Below are 25,372 nucleotides of genomic sequence, written 5' to 3' on the forward strand. Positions count from 1 at the left end.
TGCCTCCAATATCTTCCTGGGTTGAGGTACCCAAAGCAGGATGCAATACTTCAGATTCGGTTGCACAAGATGCAGTCTAATCTGAAGTATACACTCTATGTAACATATCTCTATTATATGCATTACAGAGCTAGTCAGAAAATGGGAAGTTTTCCCAGAACATTTAGACTTTTTTGTTGAAATATCAAAAACTGAAAAATTTCCAAAAAAATTTCAAAACAGAAACTGAAATTTTCAGCAAAAATTCAAAAATGTTCACTGAAAGCAAATACTTCTTGCAATACAGAAAGTAAACAAACTAAATAAAACAACAAAATCATTTCCTAAAAAAAACATTTTGTTTTTGTCAAAACAGTTTGGTTGAAAAATTTTCATCAAATCTTAACACACTGGACAAACCTGCCGTGTTTCCATTTACAAACCCAAGTATTTTCAACAGGTTGACAAATAACTGATCATGATGACTCTTGAAGTGAACCCTGGGTTCATATTAATGTGAAGGTATTTATACACTGTAATCAAGTCACCTCTCAGTCTTCTTTTTGGGCAGGTCTACACTAGAAGCCCTCCATCGGCTCAGCTGCACCAATGCAGGTGCGCTGCTGTAGCGCGTCTGGTGAAGACGCTCAATGCCGATGGGAGAATGCTCTCCTATCAGCATAATTACTCCGCCTCTGCGAGAGGCGGAAGCTATGTCCAAGTTAGCGCTGGTGTGGACAGTGTGTAGGTTGCTATAACTTGTGTTGCTCAGGGGGTTTTCACACCCCTGAGTGACGTAAGTTGCTTGACTTAAGCAGTAATGTAGACCTGCCCTTAGATACACTAAACAAATTGAGCTCTTTGTGTTTCACTGTAAAGCATTTTCTTCAGCCCCCAGATCATTTTTGTGGCTCCTTGCTGCGACCTCTCCAACTTTTCATCTTCCTTTTTAAAATATTGACAACAGAATTGTATGCAGTTTTCTAGCATCAGTCTAACCAATGCCATATATAAAGGTGAAATCACCTCCCTATTCCTACTCACTACTCCTCTGTATATCCAAGGATCATGTTAGCCTATTTTGCCACAGCATCACACTGGGAGCTCATGTTGAGTTGCTACTCCCCTAGATCCTTTTCAGAGTCAATGCTTTCCAAGAGACAGACCCCCATTCTGTAGGTATGTCCTGAATTCCTTGTTCCTAAATGTATCATTTTGCATTTGGCTGTATTGAAACATATTCTGTTTGAATGGGCCTATCTTATCATGCAATCCAGATTGCTTTGTTGGTTGCCTTGTCTTCATCATTGTTTATCACTTCACCAGCCTTTGTGTCATGTGCAAATTTTATCAGCAGTGATTTTATAGTTACTTTCAGATTATTGATGAAAATGTTGAATGGTATCGGGCCTCATATCGATCCCTGCAAAACCCCACTAAAAACAGCCTTGGTCAATGAGGATTCCAACACTGACAACTACTTTTTGAGATGTGACAGTTAGTCAGTTCTTAGTCCTTTTCATGAGTACTCTATTAATATTGCATAGCACTAATTTTTTAATAAAAATGTTATGTGGTTCTAGGTCAAATGCCTTACAAAAGTCTAAGTGTATTACATCTCAGCAGTTACCTTTAGAAACCCAAATTGCAATCTCATCGAAGAATGAAATCAGGTTTGTTTGACAAGACCTATTTTCCATAAAACCATGTTGACTGGCATTAATTATATTGCTGTCCTTTAATTCATTATTAATTGAATCTGGTATCAGCTTTTCCACTCTTTATCCAGGAGCTAACCAGTTTATTGTTACCTTGGTCATTCCACTTGTGCTTTTTGAATATTGATATAACATTAGCACTCTTCCAATCTTTCAGAATTTCCCTGGTATTACAAGATTTATTAAAAATTTAACATCAGTGGGCCAGATATGTCTCCAGCCAATTTTTTTAGGACTTTTGGGTGCAAATTACCCAGGCCTCCTGATTTAAAAATGCCTGTCTCTAGTAGATGTTGTTTAATGTCCTCCATAGTTACTAATGGACTGGAAAGTATCCTCATATGATACATCAACCTACTTCTTTCCAAAAACAGAACAGAAATATTTATTCATCCTGTGACAGTGTACCCCATAAGGCTTTATGGGGAGGGGGTGCTTATAAATGTATGTATGACATAACTGGAATATTTTTTGTGCTGCCTGTGCCATGTAACATATCTCCGTAAAGGTTATGGTCTACTACATCTATTCATCCTATTTGTACATATATATCATTTTCTACTCGAGGTTAAGAATATGGGCTGTATGCTTGCCTGATTTCTAAGTAAGCTTTGTGAGGCATTTGGTCAGCTTCTTTAGGAAGGAATTCGCCAGGTTAAGTACCTGATCAGGAGACACCTGGGGAACAATGCATCTTGGAATGCTCCAATCCACATGAGAAGTCTTCCTGGAGACATGCAAGATGCCATGTGGACAATGGCGTCGGCCTGCAAAGACTGAGTCATGCAGGGGCATGTGACTTGCCCAGGTGACGCCAAAACTCCATCTTGGAGCTGGACTTTGCATAGGAGGGAGGAGGGGGGTCTCCACCCACAAGAGAGAGTCTATTTAAACCTGGGAGACCCCTCCATTTTGTCTTCAGCTGGCTAAAGAAGGAGCCTCTCCACCCCCCGCCCCAGGATACTTGAAGGAGACTGAAACAAAGGACAGTAACTACAGGGGGTGTGAGTGATTGCTGGACCCAGGCTAAAAGGAGATTAGCCTGTAAAAGGGAGCACTCTGGAACTGGTGAGGAAATTATCTGTATTCAGTTTGATTAGGCATAGATTTGCGCATTTTATTTTATTTTGCTTGGTGACTTACTTTGTTCTGTCTGTTACTACTTTGAACCACTTAAATCCTACTGTCTGTATTTAATAAAATCACTTTTTATTTAGTAATTTACTCAGAGTATGTATTAATACCTGAGGGAGCAAACAACTGTGCATATCTCTCTATCAGTGTTATAGAGGGCGAACAATTTATGAGTTTGCCCTGCATAAGCTTTATGCAGGGTAAAACGGATTTATCTGGGTTTAGACCCCATTGGGAGTTGGGCATCTGAGTGCTAAAGACAAGCGCACTTCTGTAAGCTGTTTTCAGGTAACTTGCAGCTTTGGGACAGGAGATTCAGACCCTGGATCTGTGTCTGGAGCCAGACGGAAGTGTCTGGCTCAGCAAGACAGGGTGCTGGAGTCCTGAGCTGGCAGGGAAAACAGAAGCAGGGGTAGTCTTTGCACATCTGTTGGCAGCTCCCAAGGGGGTTTCTGTGATCCAACCCGTCACACATCCCTTCTGTCTTTTCTGTGTCATTAGTAACAATGTTATCATCTCTACCTTGTAATGAGCCTATACCATTGCTAGACTTTCTTTTGTTCCTAATATACTCTTAAAAAATCCTTATTGTCCTTGGAGTTGCTAACCTCATATTTCCCTGATGTCTTTTGCTTTCCTCATCAATTTTCTGTACTTAACTTCTAATTTATATCAATTGCTGTCTATTTCCATTTCTTAGGTTGCTGCCTTCGCTTTGCCACTGAACCGGGATGTGCTTTTAGGCAAAGTTGGCCTCTTTCTTGACTGTAAAATTGTGGCTTTTGAGCCAGATAATAAACTCTTAAAGAATTCCCAAGGTGCAGTCACGTTTTTCTGTCTTAAGTTTTTCCTCCCAATCAACTTTGTTCATTTTCCTCAGCTTTGGGAAATTAGCCTGTGATGAAGCTGAGAAACTGCCAGCCAGCACAACAGGGGTTATAGAAAGCCTTCCGGCCCTGCCAGCCTTGCCCTGTTATACCTGTAGCCAATGCCAGACCTGGAGGGGACAGAGAAAGAGGGAGCCTGGCTCAGTTCAGGGCTGACCGGTGAAGAAGCAAGAGCTAGCTGCCTCTCTATCTGAGGGAAAGGATCACTAACCAGGCAGCCACCTAGGAGTAAGCATTGTCTCCCCAGCCACAGGAAATTGTGGAGGAAACCTAGGAGCTTCCAGCACCGGAGGCAACTGAGTGGGCAAAGCCCAGGGACATTGTGGGGCTCAGCCTCACCAACTTGCAGCTGACCACCTGAAAGAGCTTGGGAGTGTGACAAGGTGCTCGAGATGCATGAGAGGACCCTCTGGGAAGCAGGCTGCCCAGCTAAGTTTATTAGAGGGGCCATGTCCCAAACTGAACAGACACTGGTAGGAAGTAGCCCAGGGCAGAGAATTTATTCTCCCTACCATGAGGGCTGCCCCTATTCAGGGCTGGGACCCAGCGCCGAGGGAGGGCCTGGGTCCCCCTGCTCCCTTCCCCGTCCTCCCCCCCCCAAGCCTTAAAGACTGAGGCCATGCAACCAAGCAAGAGGCTGGAAGTCACACATTCTAACTAGTGGGCAGTCTGGCCCTCCAGGCCACCTGTTACATAGCCCTTCTGAAGTTTAATTATATCTGTCTATAATAGTATAAATATACTAGTATAAATCCAGAAATAATTCCATTCAACTAAAAATCGGGCGCTGTAGCTTTTGTTAACTCATGCTTGCAGAAACCATCTAAGTGGCTAATGCTTTCCTCTTTATTTTCCTGATAATACTTTTCTCTTTTATTTTCATTTTCTAATTTAATTTAGCTTCACAGCGAGGAGTCTGAATTCAAATTGTTCACAGCAGAATGCAGAGGTTTCTATGCAAGTGATATGTTTCAGAAATGTTATGTAGATCTCAGTTAGGAAATTCATTCTTCCAGGCAAAGGTATACCGCAACATACAATAGAATAGAATTTTCTATCCGGTTTCACCATCATTACAAATATAATTCATTCAGGTGTGGCTATTATTCTGGCCTACTGTGAGCTGCTTTTGTGAGGACCATGGATAGGAACAACTCTCAGTGATGGCTTATACTCATCATTTACACAATTTTAAAGTTCTCCCACTATTGTTGATTAGCCCAACATTTAGGCCCAAAGGACTGACACTGCTTCTCTTACTAGTCAAGGAGCAGAACTGGAGCCCAGATATTGACACCTAATGAATACAAAACTCACAAGGATTTCAGTGACCTTTTATGGCCTGATATAAAGCCCATGGAAAAATTACCATTGACTTCAATAGGTCTTGGATAAGACACATCTAGAATAGTTGACCCAACTGTTAGCATTTCCATACAATCACAATGGACACAACTGATCTTTGGTAGCATTTCATCCCTTATTAGTTCAGTATAATCATGCCCAATATTGTTGTTGTATTTTGTTTCCTTACATGCTAATAAATCACTTTATGTTCAATTACTGGACATAGTTTAAATATCTCTGACGTGACACGAACAACAATCTTCTTTTTAAAATTGTCCATGTAATATTTTTCCCCCTTTAGTAGGGTAATGAAAACAGCTGGAGGTAAATTATTATAGTTCAAAGTTACACGTTGACATATTTTTCTCTCAGTGTGTGTGCAAAGCTCCCATTAGCAGTAATGAAAGTTTTAGCGGTATCAAGAGAACATATCCCTGTAATTCAATTCATGGAATCAGAGAAATTAGAAATGGAAAATTCCTAACAGCATTAGATCATGTAGTTCATCCCACAACCAGTGCCAGGTGGACTCTATGTAGAGTGAATGAAGGCACCAAAATATTAAACTATTTTTCATATCTATTCTTTATTATACTAAAAACCTAAACAGCAAGCAAGTTTCATGGAATGTATTTCTACTGCTCAGTAATAAATCAACATATAGAAGAAACGTATATACCTCCAAGCCATGGAAAGGTAGCAGTCCCTGTAGATTTAGTGACCAACATGTTTTGAATAGCAGCCTATAACAACAACACATAACAGCTGTGCATTTTTGTATTACATGCATGCAAAACCATAAAATTCACCTAAGAGTTGGGCTGCTTGGTGAAATCTGCCTAAGTCTTGGCTTAATATTTCAGATAGCAGTGTTTTGAGACTAGTCAGATCCAAATCTATCAACATCTCCATGGAAGCTTTCATTACTTTTCGGGTATAATTATACATCTATATTCAACAGCAGCATGAGTGTTACAGAAGACTGACTTTACTATTCATTATCATGACAGTTTCATTTATCTGCAGAAGGTCAGATAATAAAAGCATTTATAAAATATGTTGCAGTCAGAACATGAAAAGGAGAAAAACAGGAAGCGATCTTGAGATTTTCATATTTATTTTGGCATTGGCTTCTTTCCTTTTCATTTTACTCGTTGCATAGTCAGAAAAGCCCTGTCTTAATTTCAATCTACAATTAAGTGTTGTACGAATTATGGGTACCTCTGACTGATCTATTAGGGGAAGCGTGTAAAATGAATATTAGTCCTTATTAAGGACCAGACTGGGACTTTTCAAAGAGGAAAGCACTACTCAGTATGAGTAAGGACAGCAGAATCAAATCTAAAAGTTACTTGTTACCATCACCAGCATAATGCCCATTCTGAGATTCTAGTACAGTTCCAACTCTTATGGTCCAGTTTTGACACTTGCACTTTTTAATCTGTGAGTAGTTCTACTAATTTCACTACAGCGTGGGTCACTACTTAATGTGATTGTGGCAGAATCTAGATCATAGGGAACAGTGATCCCTATTAAGGGCCAGATTTTGGCTAACCCCCGTGTGGGTATGAAAAAAAGAGAGGGAGGGCAAAATTCTTTCTTGCACCCCCCACACAGAAATCAGCCATGTTTGCAGTTTTTGTATTCCTGTGAGCAAAGAGATTGTTCCTAGCTAGTGCCCCTAGAGGTGCTAGCCACCCCCAAAAAGGAGTGGGTGGGAGACAGGGCCATGACTCTCCAGCTGGAATGACCAGAGGGAAAGCGTGTACATCCTTATGTGGTGTAGAAGCAGGTGGTCTTCTGCATAGCAAGGAACACAGAGGAATTATGCCTTCTTGAGGCACAGTCTCTATTGGAGTTCTCACTGAGGAAACACTTTCCCCTTTCTTCCCTCCAAGTGACCTAGAATCCTATGGGCCCAGTTGAGCCCTACAGCACTTCCAGTGAAAAATTAAGAAGTTTGGGAAAGAGATAGGGAAAAGCAGGGGCAGTCATGAGGCTGTTAGATATAATTCACCATAAGGTTTAATGAAGAGAGCTGATCCTTCCCCTAGCTGGATGAAAAACACACCTCCTCTGTAAGTAGAAACTACACCGAGCTAAAGGTTTTGACATTTCTCAGTCCAGACTTCTCTGGTGATGCAGCTGTAAAGCAACACATGTTCTTGCTGGAGATTATAAATGTGGATGTTACTGCTAACTTCAGTGGTTCCCTACAATGGTTCTCCGGACACTGTCATCCTGCCTGGCCAGTGGTCAGGCTTTTCCAAAGGGACCATACTCATGCTTTATCTTTACTGTTCTTTCTATCTCCTGGTTTTCATCCTCTTCAAGAGGAGTCTTTGCCTGTCAGCCAGTATATTTTATGCATTGTTGCCGTTGCCAGACTAAGAACTCATGTCTCCTGAGCAGTAATTCTCTCCTCTTCTTGCCTTACTTGCCTACTTGTCTGACTGTGACATCAGTCAATATTTTCTATCTCAAGTCTTCTCAGCTTGGTAACTTCCCTTCCATAAATGTCTAAATCCAATATAAGCACATAGGCTGTTCCCCATTTGCACTTTACCTGCTTCTGTAGAGCCTAAAATAGCTTGTCATCCCCTCTGAGACTATGATTGTATTTCTTTTCCTCAGGGCACCACTCAGGTTCCAATCCTTGGGTGTGGCCAAGCTGTGCTCAGCAGTTTCCAACTGTGGGAGGGAAAGTGGCTTTGAGCCACAGAAGCACTCCTCCAATGTCTGGAGCTGCTAGGTGGGCCTGCCACTGTCCAAAATTAGACCAGCCTTCGGGCTGCTTTAACTTATGCTTTTTGGCAATGGCTACATGGGGGCCATTGTGGCACACACTGTTTATTTGAATGCAGCAGTGCTCAAGCCATGCCCTGCCCCCGCATCTGACATGTCCCTTGAGCCGGGGCTATGAGTGGGTGTGGTGTAGCTTACACTAGTACAATACTCCGCTGGTTATTTAGGCCAGCTTTAGATCTGTATGGTACTGCTGGACCAATGCTCAGCAGAATTAGTGACAGCCCGGCTGAAAACATGCTTTAGTTTCCTTTTCAACCTGTCTTTACCTTTCCACAGGAAGGTATTCATTCCCCTACAAAGGTTGTTGGGACGTACAGTAACTCCTCACTTAACGTTGTAGTTATGTTCCTGAAAAATGCGATTTTAAGTGAAACGATGTTAAGCAAATCCAATTTCCCCATAAGAATGAATGTAAATGGGGGGGTTAGGTTCCAGGGAGGGTTTTTTTTTTTTGCCATACAGTACAGTACAGTACTATAGTTGGGAGGTGCCCCCACCTTACCCCACACAGGCACAGCCCACAGGCACTGGAGATGAGGCAGGCAAGGAGGCTGAAGGTGCTGTAGGCTGGGAGAAGCACGGTGCGCAGCAGCAGTGGCAGCTTTCCCTACTCTGCAATCACCAGGGGCAACCCTCGGCCTGCCCACGCCACCCCTTCCCCCAAGCCCCCACCCTTAACCCGCCTCTTCTCCCCCCACCTCCTCTCCCTTTACTCCGCACACGGCATCCTCGCTCCTCCCCTCTCCCTCCCCTGCCTCCTGCCCGCGGCAATCAGCTGGCTTGCGGTGTTCAGGGGGCAGGAGGGAGGAGCGAGGACACGGTGTGCAGGCTCCCCCCTACCTCCATTGCCTCCTGCCTGCAGCAATCAGCTGGTTTGTGGCATTCGGGAGACAGGAGAGGGAGGGGGAGCCCCACACGTTTCCTGCAAGATGCTGAGCACTTCCTACGTGGGGCAGAACACCTTCCTCTCCTACCTAATGTGAGATGAGGGTGCTCCACACATTGCAGGATCAAGCTTAGACTTGGATTGCTTAGACTTTTTCTGACTAAAGCAAGCACCGAACAATAGTTCAGGGTCATGTTGGTATCTCCTCTTTGTTTTCCTCAACACCTGATCTATAAAAGAAAACTACATAAATGCTGAACTTTAGCGATGTCATTCAATACTGAATAATGATGTAAATAACCTTTAAAATGTGATATATTGTTCCTTTTGTAAGCAAAGCAAAGCAAAGCGTGGAACCTTTTTAGCTAGTTTGTAAAGTGAAAGACCTTCCTGGGGGCAAATAGAAAAGATTTACTAATGCTGATACACAAGTAACAGTGGCACCTGCTCAGCTCCTGAATGCAGAAGAAACAATAGCAAGCTGGAATAAAAAGAAAGTGCAAATGGATGAGCTAAAAACAAGCGAGATGAATGCAAGTGTAATGACACTAGGACTACATTTTGGTCAGGGAAGGTGTTCTCTTTGCTGAAAGGTTAGCTTTCAGTACGGCTAGTGACTGTTCCAGAGCCCACTGAAATCAGCTGAAAGCTCTAGTTGACCGGGCTTTGGATAAGGTCCCTGAATGTTTGCTAGGAAGGAATGAGACTTTAAGTCTCCATAAAGATTTAAGGAAGGATTTTTATCCAGACCTTGCTGTATTAAGGTGCAGGGTCTCTAGAGCTAGTCAGGAATTTTTTGGCACAACTCTTCTTTTGTTGGAAAATGCTTGACTTGTCAAGAAGGCTTCTCAGGATGGAATAGAGAGAGAGACACACACTCACCCCAGAACAGCCAATAACCCAGATGGGATGTGGGAGTCCCAGGTCCCTGCTCTGAATCAGAAAGAGCAGGGACTTGAACCTAAGGCTATGGCTACATAAGAGAACTTAAGGCTACATAAGAGAACAGCTGCAGCTGTGATGCTGTAGCACTGCTAGGGCAGATGCTCTGAGCCTATGGGAGAGAACTCTCCCATCAACTAAATTACTCCAGCCCCCCTGAGTGAGAACTTCTCCCGCCAACTTAGTGCTGTCCACACTGGCACTTAGGTTGGTGTAACTTACAGCACTCAGGTGGGGTGGCTTATTCACACCCTGAGTGACATGACTGTAGTGTGTACATAGCCTAAGTCTCCTTCATCCCAGGTGAGTCAAACCCTGCAAATTTTTTACAGAATTCTTCTTTTCTGGGCAGCCCAAAACATTCTTATCGGAAGTCAGTGGTGTGACACCCAGGAAGGGTTAACTTATAAAACCCATCCTGATGAAGGTGCAGGGCAGCAGTGCCTGCCTTCAGGATCACTGACCAGCAGATGAGAGTTTGTTATGATGATGCAATATTTGCAGCTTGACATCCTTGCTGGACTTTGTGTATGTGTGTTAGGTCTGAATTGGCTGGCATCTTTTTGGGATTGCAGTGCACTCCAGCTTTCTTGCTCCTCTGACTGAATATACGTCTTACTGCTGTTTTCACATTAGTTTCTGAATATGCTTTTCCTCCATATGCAACAGTGATGAGGAAGGACTGTATTGCACAGTGGCAGATTGATGTAGCCTAGGTTACTGGAAGCTTTTTAGGAAGAGCACTGAGATTTGTTATTAGGAGGGGAAAGGTCTGGTAGTTAAGGTGCTGACCTGGGAGGTAGAGGTTCAACTCTTCTACTGTGACTTTACACAAGTCTTTGTGTGCCTCAATTCTCTATATGTAAAATGGGGATAACAGCACTTCCCTGCTTCGCAAGAGTGTTGTGAGGATAAATACATTAAAGATTGTGATGGATTTCAGAGTAGCAGCCGTGTTAGTCTGTATCCGCACAAAGAACAGGAGTTCTTGTGGCACCTTAGAGACTAACAAATTTATTTGAGCATAAGCTTTCGTGGGCTACAGCCCACTTCTTCGGATGCATGTGACAAATAACCATAGAATCTGAGCACCTCACAATCTTTAAAAAAGAACAGGAGTATTTCATGCATCCGAAGAAGTGGGCTGTAGCCCACGAAAGCTTATGCTCAAATAAATTTGATAGTCTCTAAGGTGCCACAAGTACTCCTGTTCTTTTTTAAAGATTGTGAGGTGCTCAGATTCTATGGTTATAGGGGCCACATAAATTCTTTAGATCTAGAGGTACATAACTCTGAGTGTAGCTGATCGTGGGCCAGATCCTTGGCCCAGTTCTACCTGCATTATACCACTCTAGTGGCACAAAGCAGCTGGAAATCCAGTGGATCTGCCCAGATCAGGATTCCCCTGGCATGGTGAATTCCCTGGATGGTGCAGGGCTACTGTGGCGCACCCAGATGTAATTTAGAACAGCCTTAGTTGCTTTATGGCATGCTGTGGCCAGCCGCAGGAGTGGGTGGGAGCCATGTTTACAGGGAATAAGACACTTTCAGGCAGCATACTATTTAGTAGGGGGAAACAGTTTTGAAAGTGACACCTCCTGGGGAGGTATTTGAGAAGCCATGAGGCTGAAGAAACTATGTTGTAAGCAGCCTCAATAAAGTTGGAGTTTGTTAATTAACCCTGTGTCAGAGTGAGATCTTATATGGCAGAAGATGAAGCATAAAACAAGTATTCACAATTAACAGCCTAAATTTCCAAAGTTATGATCCACTAGGCCTGGGCTCTGTGTAAAATCTGGAATGGACCCTGTGGAAGCAGTCTCTTTTCTGGTTGTTCCTAAATTCTGGTTAGAAACAAGAGGGGATATTCCTAGACATCACACGGACCCACATAGTCTGCAACAAGTCAGAAGGGACATGATTAGCTTCCTCTACAACTACTTACTTTAAATCTTATAATAAAGCACATCATGAGATTCACAAAGCACTGGAAATGCAACCATCCAATCCCCCAATGCTTCTTATCAGTGATGAAAGAGATGTCTCCATTCGTTGGAAACTTGATTAAACTTGACTGTTCCATTCTCTCTCAACAGGGGATGAATTAAAAAAAAACCCACTTTTGTGCTTTCGTTTCAAGTACAAACATCTTCCTTCTGAACCCATCTAATGAATTTTCCAGTGCTTAACATCCTCCTGAGCCTGGCTGTTTGTTTATTAGCATCATCATCATCTTTCAACTGCAGATTTGCAGTACCACACAGCCCTATATCTGAAGAAATGGCAGTTGGTTTGTCAAAGTTTCATTTTAGGGGGGTGTTTCTTTGAGCAGAGAAGAACTTACATCAGTTTCAAAGGGGTAGCCATGTTAGTCTGGATCTGTAAAAGCAGCAAAGAGTCCTGTGGCACCTTATAGACTAACAGACGTATAGGAGCATGAGCTTTCGTGGGTAAATACCCACTTCTTCAGATGCATCCGAAGAAGTGGGTATTCACCCACGAAAGCTCATGCTCCTATACATCTGTTAGTCTATAAGGTGCCACAGGACTCTTTGCTGCTTTTACATCAGTTTGAAACTTGTCTTCAGTGCTGTGTAGTTCTTATTCTACATGGCATTTCCGTTCTCGTATCATCTTCAGCTTGTTTACTGAATGCCGAGCCTGCTTGTTAAGTTGAGACTAGTGCAACTCCTGCGATGAAGCTGTGAATATTAACATTTGTTTGAAACAGATCTGGTTTGCTTTTTAATCAGAACTGGTTCACAGGTTGTGGAAATGGTTCTGGTTTGAACAAACATGCTTTTCTCGTGTTAGAATTTCATTTCAAAGCGACAGGCAGCAGTGGGGTTTGTATGTGTTCACACCTGCTTGCAAGGTAGTGGCTTTAAAAATATCACTCTGAGCTCTAGCAGAGAAAGGTGGGTTTTGTTGGTTGGTTGTATATCCATCTGCTCCTTCCTTAAAAGTTTCTTCAAAGCCACACAATTAAAAATAATCATTGAGGCAGAAGGAGAAAGGGGGCTGTGAAAGGCATATGGGGGAGAACGGGTGGCAGAAGACTGGGCTGTAGGAATCCCCAGTACCAGGGAAATCAAATGAATTTTAAATGCAGGGTTCCACCACTAAGCTGGAACATGGTGTGATATCTGGGACCAATTTTTTGCAGGAAGCAATCTGTGCCATGAAGGGGTGAACTGTGCTCCAAGGAAGCACATGGGGATGACAACTATGCAGCTTTTTGAGGGGCAAATGGAAAAAAAGGTTTTTGAAAGACAAGGGCGGTCACAATTGTAGTGTTGTGGTATCAGATTACACCCCCAGCTCCTAAGAAGAGAGAAATGCATGTGTTAGGGACCGGAATGTAGGCAGTTGTGACTTGTGGTTGGAGGAGTCAGGCCTAGTCTTTAGCGCAGGTATTGGAAGTTAGGAATCGGAGCAAAGGGTCAGAGATAAAGTCAGAGATCGGGAATCACAGCCAAAGGTCAGAACCAGATTACCTGGAATGTCACAAGCCAGGTATGTGACAATCAGGGTCCAGGACCCGAAATGGAGAACAGTGTGTGTGTATGTGTGTGTGTGTGTCTGAACCCCAATGAATAAGCAGCTGAATCAACTGGTTGTATAAAATGTTATTGTGTATAAAAATGTCAAGCAAGGACTTTTATGAAAGCTTGTAGTGTTCTAAACTTAATCATTATTGAGATGTCATTAGAGGAGGTTTTGGAACAAATTGATAAACTAAACAGTAATAAGTCACCAGGACCAGATGGTAGTCACCCAAGAGTTCTGAAGGAACTCAAATGTGAAATTGCAGGACTAGTAACTGTTGTCTGTAACCAATCATTTAAATCAGCTTCTGTACCAAATGACTGGAGGCTAGCTAATACGATGCCAATTTTTTAAAAGGGCTCCAGAGGCGATCCCGGCAGTTACAGGCCGGTAAGCCTGACTTCAGTACCAAGTCAACATGTTTTTTTGTAAAGGGAAGTCATGCCTCACCAATCTACTAGACTTCTTTGAGGGGATCAACAAGCATGTGGACAAGGGGGATTTTCAGAAAGCTTTTGACAAGGTCCCTCACCAAAGGCTCTTAGGCAAATTAAGCTGTCATGGGATAAAAGGGAATGTCCTCTCATGGACTGATAACTGGTTAAAAGATAGGAAACAAAGATGAGGAATAAATGGTCAGTTTTCAGAATGGAGAGAGGTAAATAGTAGTGTCCCCCAGGGGTTTGTACTGGGACCAGTCCTATTCAACATATTCATAAATGATCTGGAAAAAGGGATAAACAGTGAGGTGGCAAAATTTGCAGATGATACAAAACTACTCAAGATAGTTAAATCCAGAGCAGACTGCAAAGAGTTACAAAGGGATCTCACAAAACTGGGTGACTGGGTAACAAAATGGCAGATGAAATTCAATGTTGATAAATGGAAAATAAAGCACATTGGAAAACATAATCACAACTATACATACAAAATGATGGGGTCTAAATTAGCTGTTAGCACTCAAGAAAAAGATCTTGGAATCTTGGACAGTTCTTTGAAAACATCTGCTCAATGTGAAGTGTCAGCCAAAAAAAAAGCGAACAGAATGTTAGGCACCATTAGGAAAGGCATAAATAATATGACAGAAAATATCATATTGCCTCTATATAAGTCCATGGTACGCCCACATCATCTTGAATACTGCGTGCTGATGTGGTTGCCCCATCTAAAAAAAGAATTGGAAAAGTTTCAGAAAAGGGCAACACAACTGATTAGAGGTATGGAACTGCTTCCATATGAGGCGAGATTAATAAAACTGGGACTTTTCAACTTGGAAAAGAGACAACTAAGGGGGGATATGATAGAGGTCTATAAAATCATGACTGGTGTGGAGAAAGTAAATAAGGAAGTGTTATTTACTCCTTCTCATAACACAAGAACTAGGGGTCACCAAATTAAATTAATAGACAGCAGGTTTAAAACAAACAAAAGGAAGTATTTCTTCACACAATGCACAGTCAACCTGTGGAACTCTTTGCTAGAGAATGATGTGAAGACCAAGACTATAACAAGGTTCAAAAAAGAACTAGATAAGTGCATGGAGGATAGGTCCATCAACGGCTATTCGCCAGGATGGGCAAGGATGGTGTCCTTAGCCTCTGTTTGCCAGAAGTTGGGAATGGGCCACAGGGGATGGATCACGTTGTGGAAGCAGAAAAAGAACTGACAGGAAGGAAATGCAATGCATGACAGTTTGTTAGCAAGAGTCAGGCTAACTGTAACCCTAATAACGCGAGATTTGTAGAAGCAAGGATTGTGTGAGGCGAGTGGGAAAGAACTGTGTGAGAAGTTGTTGCGACCTTGTGTAAATAATGTGTAAAAAATATTGTATGTAGACTAAAGTCAAAACAAGTAAAAAAAAATATCACGATGGCCCATATATAAACAAAATGCAGCTGTTGCTTATTATTGTTTGTAATGAAAGGTATAAAGGTTTGCTGTAATTGTTTACAAGTAGAGAGACCTGTTTAACTCTCTCTCGCTACGCAATTGTTAGAGAAAATAAAGTATCTGACTTGCTGTACCCAAACAAAAAGTGAGACCTCTGTTATTCTCCAATAACTTGATGATAACCTGTCTGTTCATTACCTCTGGGGCAGCTGGCATTGTCTACTGTCGGCAGACAGGATACTGGGCTAGATGGACCTTTGGTATGATCCAGTATGGCCATTCTTATGTTTATGTAAAGTCTTATGTTTATCTTATGGATACAGGTTATGGTTATGAATTTATGTATTTAGCAAACTTTACCGCCACCTCACACCTGGCTGGTGGCTGGTCAAGCAGGGAGGAAGCAGACTAGGCTAACTCCAAGCACCTAGCATTGTACAATCCAGGAAAAGACAAATGATGGGCCATTGAAATTAGTGGGAAAACATCAGGACATCCTGGCTACCAGTGGAAGGAATTTTCCCACTTGGAATAACCATGAGTCACCATACCAGGAGAAAGAGGGGGAAATTGGGGGTCGGGGGAAGCCTTTTAAAAGCAGGATTGTGTCAGAGGTTTGGCATCCACAACTGAGGGACAGTCTCAAAGAGGGGGAGGGATGGATCCCTCTTATGGCGAGGGGGTACACTGGGAAACTGTTAAAAGGCAACAGGTAGCTTGTACTAGAAAAGAGATTTTATCTAATGTGGAAGTATAAAGCCTGAAGTTGTATCTGTTTATTTTCTGTGTCATGCATATATGTTTGATTTCCTTTGCGGCCTCATTTTGAATCTGTGGTTTTTCTATTCAATACATTTGGTTTATTTTTAACCCCAAGCAGGTCTCTGGTGTGCAAATGGTGTGGAGTGTGAGTGCCAAAGTAAACTGATAGCTGAGGGGTGGGTTTCATGCCTTAGGGGGTGACAAACCAGAGGGGAAAGTTCCAAGTGTCTGGTAGTTAAGAACTCAGGGAGGATGGATTTGGGAAGACTCTGGATGGGAAGAGCTGTTGGTGTTACACTGCAAGGAGTAACTAGGCTGATGGAAGGCAAGGTGAAGTCTTATACACCTCTACCCCGATACAACACAACCTGATATAACACGAATTTGGATATAACGCGGTAAAGCAGTGCTCCGGGGGGGGGGGGGGGGGTCGCGGGGCTGCGCACTCTGGCGGATCAAAGCAAGTTTGATATAACACGGTTTCACCTATAATGTGGTAAGATTTTTTGGCTCCCAAGGACAGCGTTATATCTAGGTAGAGGTGTCGTTGTGGTCTGGCTCCTGGTGTCAGAGATCTGAGCCGGAGCAGCACAGCATTAAGATGCCTGAAGGTTAAAGGGCAGATGGTGACAGGAATGGATCAGCAAGGAAAGCTACACCTCTTGGAGGTCAGGTAGTGTAGGGAAAAAGCCAGAACTGTCATAACGCCAAGCAGAGTTGGACCTTGCAAAGGAAATTAAAACCAATAGTAAAAGGTTCTTCAGCCAGATAAATAAAAAGAAAGCAAGGAAAGAAGAAGTGGGACCACTAATCACTGAGGCCTTGGCTACACTTACCCGCTAGTTCGGCGGCTGGCAATCGAACTTCTGGGTTCGACTTATCGCGTCTAGTCTGGACGCGATAAGTCGAACCCGGAAGTGCTCGCCGTCGACTGCGGTACTCCAGCTCGGCGAGAGGAGTACCGCGGAGTCGACGGGGGAGCCTGCCTGCCGAGTGTGGACCAAGGTAAGTTCAAACTAAGGTACTTCGAACTTCACCTACGTTATTCACGTAGCTGAAGTTCCGTACCTTAGTTCGAATTAGGGGGTTAGTGTAGACCTGGCCTGAGAATAGGATGGAGAGTAAAGATAATCTAGGCAGGGCCGGTGCAAGGATGTTTCGCGCCCTAGGCGAAACTTCCACCTTGCGCCCTCCCCCCTCCCCGAGCCCTGCGGCAGCTCCCCGCCCCCCCCCCCATGCCCTGAGGCACCCCCCGCAGCAGCTCCCCCCACCCTGAGGTGCCCCCCCGCAGCAGCTCCCCACCCCCCTCTGCCCTGAGGCACCTCCCCCGCGGCAGTTCCCCACCGCCCCCCGCCCTGTGGCAGCTCCCCCCAGCCCGGGGAGCCATGCGGCAGCTCCTCACCCCAGCTCACCTCTGCTCCGCCCCCTCCCCGAGCCCTGCGGCAGCTCCCCACCCCCCCTACCCTGAGGCACCCCCCCGTGGCAGCTCCCCACCGCCCTCTACCCTGAGGCATCCCCCTCCGTGCCTGGGGAGCCATGCGGCAGCTCCCCAGCTCACATCTGCTCCGCCTCCTCTCCGAGCACGCCGTCGCCGCTCCACTTCTCCTGCCTCCCAGGCTTGCGGCGCTAATCAGCTGTTTGGTGCCACAAGCCTGGGAGGGAGAGAAGCAGAGCGGGGTGGCGTGCTCAGGGGAGGAGGCAGAGCAGAGGTGAGCAGGGGTGGGAAGTTCCCCTGCGTGCCGCCCCCCCCCTTACTTCCCCCGTGCCCCAGCTCCATCCGCCTAAATGCCGGCAACGACCGTGACGGCCGAAGAACTGGCCGTGTGGTTGCCGCTGAATAAAATGCCACCCCCAAATGCTAGTGCCCTAGGCGACCGCCTAGGTCGCCTAATAGGTTGCACTGGCCCTAAATCTAGGTATGATCCAACACCTAAACAAATACTTTGCCTCAGTTTTTAATAAGGGTAATGAGGAGCTTGGGAGCAGTGGCAAGGTGGCTAATGGGAACAAGGGCATGGAAGTAGAAATTACCACATCCAAGGTGGAAGCCAAACTCAAACAGCTTAATGGGACCAACTGGGGAGCTTGGATAATCTCCACCCAAGGATGTTAAAGAAACTGGAACATGGAATTGCAAGCCCAATAGCAAGGATTTTTAACTTTAAACTTGGGGTTGTACCCTATTGCTAGAGAATTGCAAATATAGTGTCATGACTCATGGGCCTCAAACTTGGCCCACAAGGTTCATGGGAGCAGCCATGCACCAACCTTCCATCTGTCAGCCTTATGACAATAGCTTGCCTGGGACCCACGAAGCCTAGCCCTCATGTGAAGCTCCTCCCCAGAGGTGCAGTTGGCAGAGTCCCAGAGCAGCTGATTGTCCTGCTGGCCCTATTTAAGCCAGCAGCAAGAACAGGAGGCTGTGTGAACTGGACTCCACAGTGCTATGGACTGTGTGCCTGGTGCTACTTACTCCCGCTCCCCTGGCTTGATTTCCTGGCATCTGACTTGTGGTTCTGACTTCCGATTTATCTCCTACATCTGACACCCTCGTATCCTGACCCAGTCCGACTCTTGTTCCTGACTTGTGGTTTCAATCTCCAGTGTGAGTCCTGCTTCTGACCTCCAGGTATCATGACCCAACTCATTCTTGACTCCTGTCCCGTGACTGAGGACTCAGCTCTGACTTTTAGGTCTCACTGCCATGACCCAGCAGTGACATATTACCTATATTTAAAGGGGCGGGGAGAGGGAGAGAAGTGATCCAGGAGACTACGGGCCCATTAGTTTGACCTCAATTGTATGCAAGGTCTTAGAACAAATTTTGAGAGAGAAATTAGTTGAGGACATAGAGATAAACAGTAATTGGGATAAACACAACATGGTTTTACAAAAGGTATATCATGCAAGACCAACCTGGTCTCTTTCTTTGAGAAGATAACTGATTTTCTAAACAAAGGAAATGCAGTAGATCTAATCTACCTGGATGTCAGTATAGTATTTGATACAATTCCACACGGGAAAGTATTAATTAAATTGGAGAAGATGGGAATTAATACAAGAATTGAAAGGTGGGTAAGGAACTGGTTAAAGGGGAGACTACAACAGATTATGGTGAAAGGTGAGCTGTCAGGCAGAAGGGAGGTTACTAGTGGAGTTCTTCAAGGATCAGTCTGAGGACCAATCTTATTTAACATTTTCATTAATGATTTGGCACAAAAAATGAGAGTGTGTTAATAACATTTTTAGAGGCATTGCCAATATGGAGAAGGAGCAAAATATCATACAAGAAGATGTGGATGACCTTGAAAATTGGAGTAATACAAATTGGATGAAATTTAATAGTGCAAAGTGCAAGGTAATGCACTTAGGGACGAACAACAATAATTTTTGTTATGTGATGGGGACGTATCAGTAGGAAATGACAGGCGGAGAAAGCCTAGGTTTATTGGTCAATCATAGGACAACTGAGCCACCATTGTGATGCAGCTGTGAAAAAGCCTAATGCAATCCAGTAGAGATAGGGAAGTGTTGTTACTGTTACACAAGGCACTGGTGAGATCTGATCTGGAATACAGTGTGCAATTCTGGTCTTCCATGTTTAAGAAAGATGAATTCAAACTGGAACAGGTGCAGAGAAAGACTGCTATGATAAGAGCAATGGATAACCTACCTTGCAAGATGAGATTTAAGGAGGTTGGCTCGTTTAGGCTAACAAAACAAAGGATCAGGGGAGATATGATTGCTCTCTCTAACTACATCAGAGAGATAAACACCAGGGAGGGAGATATTTGAGTTAATGGCCAATGCTGGCACAAGAACAAATGGACATAAACTGGGCATCAATAAGTTCAGGCTTGAAATTAGATGAAGGTTTCTAACCATCAGAGGAGTGAAGTTCTGGAACTGCCTTCTAAGGGGAGTAGTGGGGGTAAAAAACCTAAATGTCTTCAAGACTGAGCTTGATAAGTTTATAGAGGGGATGCTGAGATGGCCTACAATGGCACATGGCCTATCCGCAACTGCTATTAGCAGATCTCTCAAAGTGCCAGAGATGGGACACTAGATAGGGAGGGCTCTGAGTTATTGCAGTGAATTCTTTCCCAGGTGTCTGGCTGGTGGGTTTTGCCCACATGCTCAGGGTCTAACTGATCACCATGTTTGGGATTGGGAAGCAATTTCCCCCCAGTCAGATTGGTACTGACCCTTCGGGGGGTTTCACCTTCCTCTGCAGCCTGGGGCACAAGTCATTTGCTGGTTTTAACTAGAGTAAATGCTGTATTCTCTGTAATTTGAAGTCCTTAAATCATTATTTGAAGACTTCAGTCACTCAGCCAGAGGGTATGGCCCTACTACAGGAATGGGTGGGTGAGGTTCCATGTCCTGCAATTTGCAGGAGGTCAGACTAGATGATCATGATGATCCCTTCTCACTTTAAAGTTTATGATGACCCTTTACTGGTCTTGGTAACCCCCAAAACATCACAAGGGAGCAAGGCTGGAAGGAGCATAAAGTAACACAGCTGGAAACAAATGCTCTGCTGCTGGTCTTAAGAGCAGGTCTGCTGATACCTTCAGCCAATAGGGTAGTTTGGCCAATCGGGTGGTTCACAGTGGACCCAGCTGTGCTGTCAGACTGCCTGGGGGTTAAGTTAGCGGGCAAACAGGCTAGCTGCAGGTCCTTACTCCTGTCAACATGCACCTATTCTATAGCTACAGCAGCAGCTGAATCTGTAAGGAGACTAGTCCAAGGTGTACAGGATGTGGAGAGCATGGGGTGTTGAGCTGTGAAGGGGCCAGAGAGGTGTGGTGAGGGGAAGAGCGTTCATATGCTGTGTGAATTGGGAGTTGCTACGCACACAACAAACTGTATTGGAGAATCTGTGTAGTGGATACATAGGGCATGTCTATACTTACGGCTAAATCGGCACTGCTGCGATTGATACAGCGGTGTTGATTTAGCGGGTCTGGTGAAGACCTGCTAAGTCGATGGCAGAGTGCTTTCCCGTCTACTTCTGTACTCCAACTCCCTGAGAAGCATAAGGAAAGTTGGCGGAAGAGCATCTCCCATTGACACAGCGCAGTATAGACATTGCTGTAAATCACCCAAGTTACATGAACTTCAGTTATATAACTTACATAACTGAAGTAGCATAAATTAGGTCGACTTTCAGCTTTAGTGTAAATGCTTGCATGTCTTAGAGAACTAAAATGTTTCTGTCACCCAGTAAGTGCTTCAGAAAGAGAAGTCAGAGAGTATTAAGAATTACTTGACAGGAAAGAAATGGTAAATAGTTAAAAGCGGATGATTTTCTGAACTATGAGACATATACAATAATGACATAGAAAGTTCCTGAACATTTTATTTTAGGATGCAGTGTGCTTCTAAATGTATGGAAAATGCACTTAATAAAGGTTAGGTGGAAACTTATTCTGACAAGGAATGCTTTGCAAAAATCATCTAGCTTGATAGCATTTTCAGTTTTGGCACAATACTTTTGTGTCTTTTTGGTAGTAGCAAAATAATACAGATGATTCATATATACTGAGATAAAAATACTTCTTAGATGGGAGAAGTTACTTTTAGTTGTCAGTTATGGAGATATTAATAGAGATGGATCCAAACCACATCTAATATCTAAACTTACCTAAAGTCTGTGAGGGTTAAAATCTGGATCTAATTTTTGTGGTTATGCTTGGGCCTAAAAACTCACCTAAGAAATCCACCTCCTTTATTGTCCTTAGATTTAAAAGCCTTCCAAATTCCCAGGGCTTTTGATATTACTGTTCTTTTTCAGGGCTCACAAACCTTGCCAAAAATCAAACGATGAAACAGTTGATTCTTAGCCGTTAAGGGGAAATTAGAACAATGTATTGCTCAATTTTATCACTCTCTCTTTGTTTACTTTCAATGATTCAGAAGGCGTACTTAAAAGTGATGCATAGGTTTAATCAATCTGCTTCCTACTTTCCCTTTTGTTGCATCTGCTGCCCTTGGAAACAAGCACATAAAAGTGCTTCTTCACATTTTCCCCATCAATCTGACAAAAGGCAGTATCTGTCCATCTGGCCTGATACACACTCCAAAACAAAACAGGGCCAGCTGTTGGGCCTCTTCTAATGAGCAACCCCTCCAGGACGTGTACATCTTCACATCGTCTTACCTTGGACCTTGCATAGAACAGTTTGCAAATTAACTTTGGTATGTTTGTTTTTAATTGTCCCACTAGCTAGGTTCCCAGACTGTGGGACCCATTGAACTATTCACAAGCAGTTTATGGAACCGAAGAAGTTACTTATCAATAATTTTGAATTTCAAATATTAATATGATTTGTTTCTTCCTTTATATATAGCCAGCAATTAGCTTGTTGTGATTATTCAGTATTCACAGATGGAACATATGCTGTTCCTTTCGAAATTCAACTTAGCATAACAGTCCAAGTATTAAGCACATACAATACAGTATCATTCGAGTTTTCCAAATGTGCTTAATCTGAAAATCCTAGTTATTCGAATCCACAGTGTCCCCCCCATGTAGCCCTATGTTAGTTAATAGCATTTCTGTGTATCTGAATGTCAGGTTATCTGAAACTTTCAGATGTCCCTCAGGCGATATGAACAAAGAGGAGTGTACTGTATACTCTTTATCTACCTTGTTTTAAATTATATTGTAAACTATTCAGAACATGGACTGTCTTCCACTAGATTTATGTACAGTACCTAGCCCAATAGGACCCTGATCCTGGTTGGGGTATCTAGGTGCTGCTATAATACAAATAATACATAATAAGTATTGGCAGGAGTAATGGGCCAGATTCTACTCTCACTTAGATTAGTATCAATCTCAAGGAGCTCCACTGACTTTTCTGGATTATTATGGATTTACATCAGTCTAAAGATTAAATCTGCAGCCCACTGAAATCAATGGGGGTCTTTCAGTGGATGAGACCAGCCCTAACTGAGAGCAGAAGTTGGCTCATGTCTGTAGTAATAAACCAAGACAAGATTTCAATGGGTAAAAGATGTAAGAGAGGATTTGTAGCAGTCACCTTTGCATATGGGCAATTGATTATTACTTTACAGTGCAGATGTTTTTAAAAAGTAGATGAGATTCAGCAGGAATCATGAGAAGGCATTTATGCCTTTAGACCAGCCTTAGGAAAACTTAACAGCTGTAAAGGAAAATATGTTTTCATTGATGTATTTATTGATCACCAAGAGCTTGATCCAGAGCACATTGAAGACAATGGAAATCTTTCCATTGACTTCATTGGCTTTTGAATCATGCTTTGAGAGGGTGGCCAAATTCTGAAATTTGCTTTCTCAGTATGATTAGGTTAATATCATGCCTGTATGTGGCCGTTGAACATATTGTCCAAAACTTTCAGGGCTTTTTGGATCAAAGAACTATAGAATTCTTGGATTAATATTCTCAACAATTTTATATTACAATGTGTCTGGTACAGGAACATTATTTCTGGGATATGTATGTTACCACATTGCTGTCATTTGCACAATGGAGGAAAGAAATAGTTTTCATTGGGTTTAGTTTATATTGGATCCTTTCGTGTTTTCAATATCCTGCTCAACCCTAGGTGCTAAAGAGGAAGCTTTAGGACCCACCCCCATCTAGTGGCGGATTAATAATTTTGCCGCCCCTAGGCTGGGAAATAATTGCCGCCCTGGCCCCGCCCGACTCCGCCCTTTCCCTGCCCCCATTCCAACCCCCTCCCCAAAGTCCCTGCCCCAACTCCGCCCCCTCCCTTCCCCTATTGGATCCCTTCTCCAAATTCCCACCCCCGCCCCGCCTCTTCCCCCAGCACACGGCGTTCCCCCTCCTCCCCCCTCCCTCCCTGCCCCACGAAACAGCTATTTTGCGGCGCAAGCGCTGGGAGGGGAGAGAAACAGGACGCGGTGGCGTGCTTGCAAAGGAGGCAGAGGTGAGCTGGAGCAGGGGGACGGGGCGCGGAGGGGAGCTTCCGCCCCTGCAAATTTGCTGCCCTAGGCCTAGGCCTTGTCGGCCTAGGCAATAATACAGCACTGCCCCCATCCTGTATCATCTTCACAGCCAGGGTGGGGCCACTCACAGTGGGACCAGTGCGAGGTTTGCTGCACCACAAGGGGTGAGGTAGGATCTGAGGGGCTGTATGTAGGTTGTTCATCCCTGATAGGATGCAGGGCCTTAGTACCACGGAGGCTTCCTGTGTGACAGTATCCGAATGGCAAATGAGGAAACAGCCAGGGCAGGATTATGGAAGCCTGGAGCAGGCTAGAGATGCTGCGGCTGCAATAATCCCGCACCCCCTGGCAAGAGTGTGTAATGTGGAGAAGGCTGCTACAGCCACTCTGCAGCTGGTGCTTGGGAGGGTGTGATTCTTTCTATCCTCCCACAGGTCTGCCTAGTGCCCTACTCACAATGGGCACCGGCATGAGGTTTTGGCCCTTGCTCCACAATTACCGTAACTTGTTTGGAAAAGAGTGTATTATGTGTGATAGAAGAAGTGTATTGTTCATTGTGAGACTGTTCATTGTGCCCTCCATTACCATAGTATATGAGCACCTTATGATCTTTAATGTATTTATCGTCCCCCCATGAGGTAAAGAAGTATTTGTCCTCATTTGACAAGATGGGCAACTGAGGCTAAGTGACTTGCCCAAGATCACACAGGAAGTCTGTGGCAGAGCAGGGAATTGTACCTGAGTCTCCCAAGTTCTAGGTTTGTGCCCTAACCGCTGGACCATCCTTCCTCTCCCAGATACCTGGAAACTGTATCAAGTGGACAAATCATAGTAATTGCCTCACTAATGACACAGTGTATGCTAGAAATCTGGTACCTTGTGGTGGAACAACTTAAATTTATTCCTGCTGTGTAAACAGTGGCATAAAACGGAATAACTTGCTCATGATATAATGGAGCAACAAAAATTGGATCTAATTGTGTGAGATTACAATCCCTTGTAATAAGGCACACAGGACATTGCTCCAAAGATCCAGAGATAAAAGAAAATCTGTTCTGGAAATAAACAACTAAACAGATATGGCTGTGATGGGCCCAGTAAAGGAACTTTGGGGCCTGATTTTCAGAGGTGCTGCACACCCATAACTCCAGCTGAAATCAATGAGCACTGCAGGTGCTCAGGACCCTTTGAAAATCAGGCCCCTAAATGGAAAAGAAGAACTACCGAGAAGGATTGAGTCAGTAAATATTTTCAGGGAAAACATAAGGGTAGCAAAAAAGCAAAAAAAATTAACATGAGTCAATTGGGTTGAGACAGGCTATTACAAATTTATTCAGGGGAAAAAATGCAGTGAAAGTAATTTTGCTAACCATTACAATACAATTCCCATAGATATAACCTACTATAAATAAAAGGAAAGAACTGTGCTAATCTCAAATTCCACTCTGAAGAAACTGTTGGCAAACCTTGACTTTTTAATAGTGACCCCTGTACGCTTGAGAAAGTAGGTT

The 25,372-nt window shown here is 43.8% G+C and overlaps 1 protein-coding gene across 1 annotated transcript in view; it reads right to left on the reverse strand.

The window, feature by feature from the left end:
• LOC135972797 (general transcription factor II-I repeat domain-containing protein 2A-like) overlaps positions 1-25,372 on the reverse strand; it is a 277,263-nt gene that overhangs the window by 56,882 nt on the left and 195,009 nt on the right. The window lies entirely within an intron of this gene.

This window comes from Chrysemys picta, chromosome 7, assembly GCF_011386835.1.
Source record: "Chrysemys picta bellii isolate R12L10 chromosome 7, ASM1138683v2, whole genome shotgun sequence".
Taxonomy (NCBI): domain Eukaryota; kingdom Metazoa; phylum Chordata; order Testudines; family Emydidae; genus Chrysemys; species Chrysemys picta.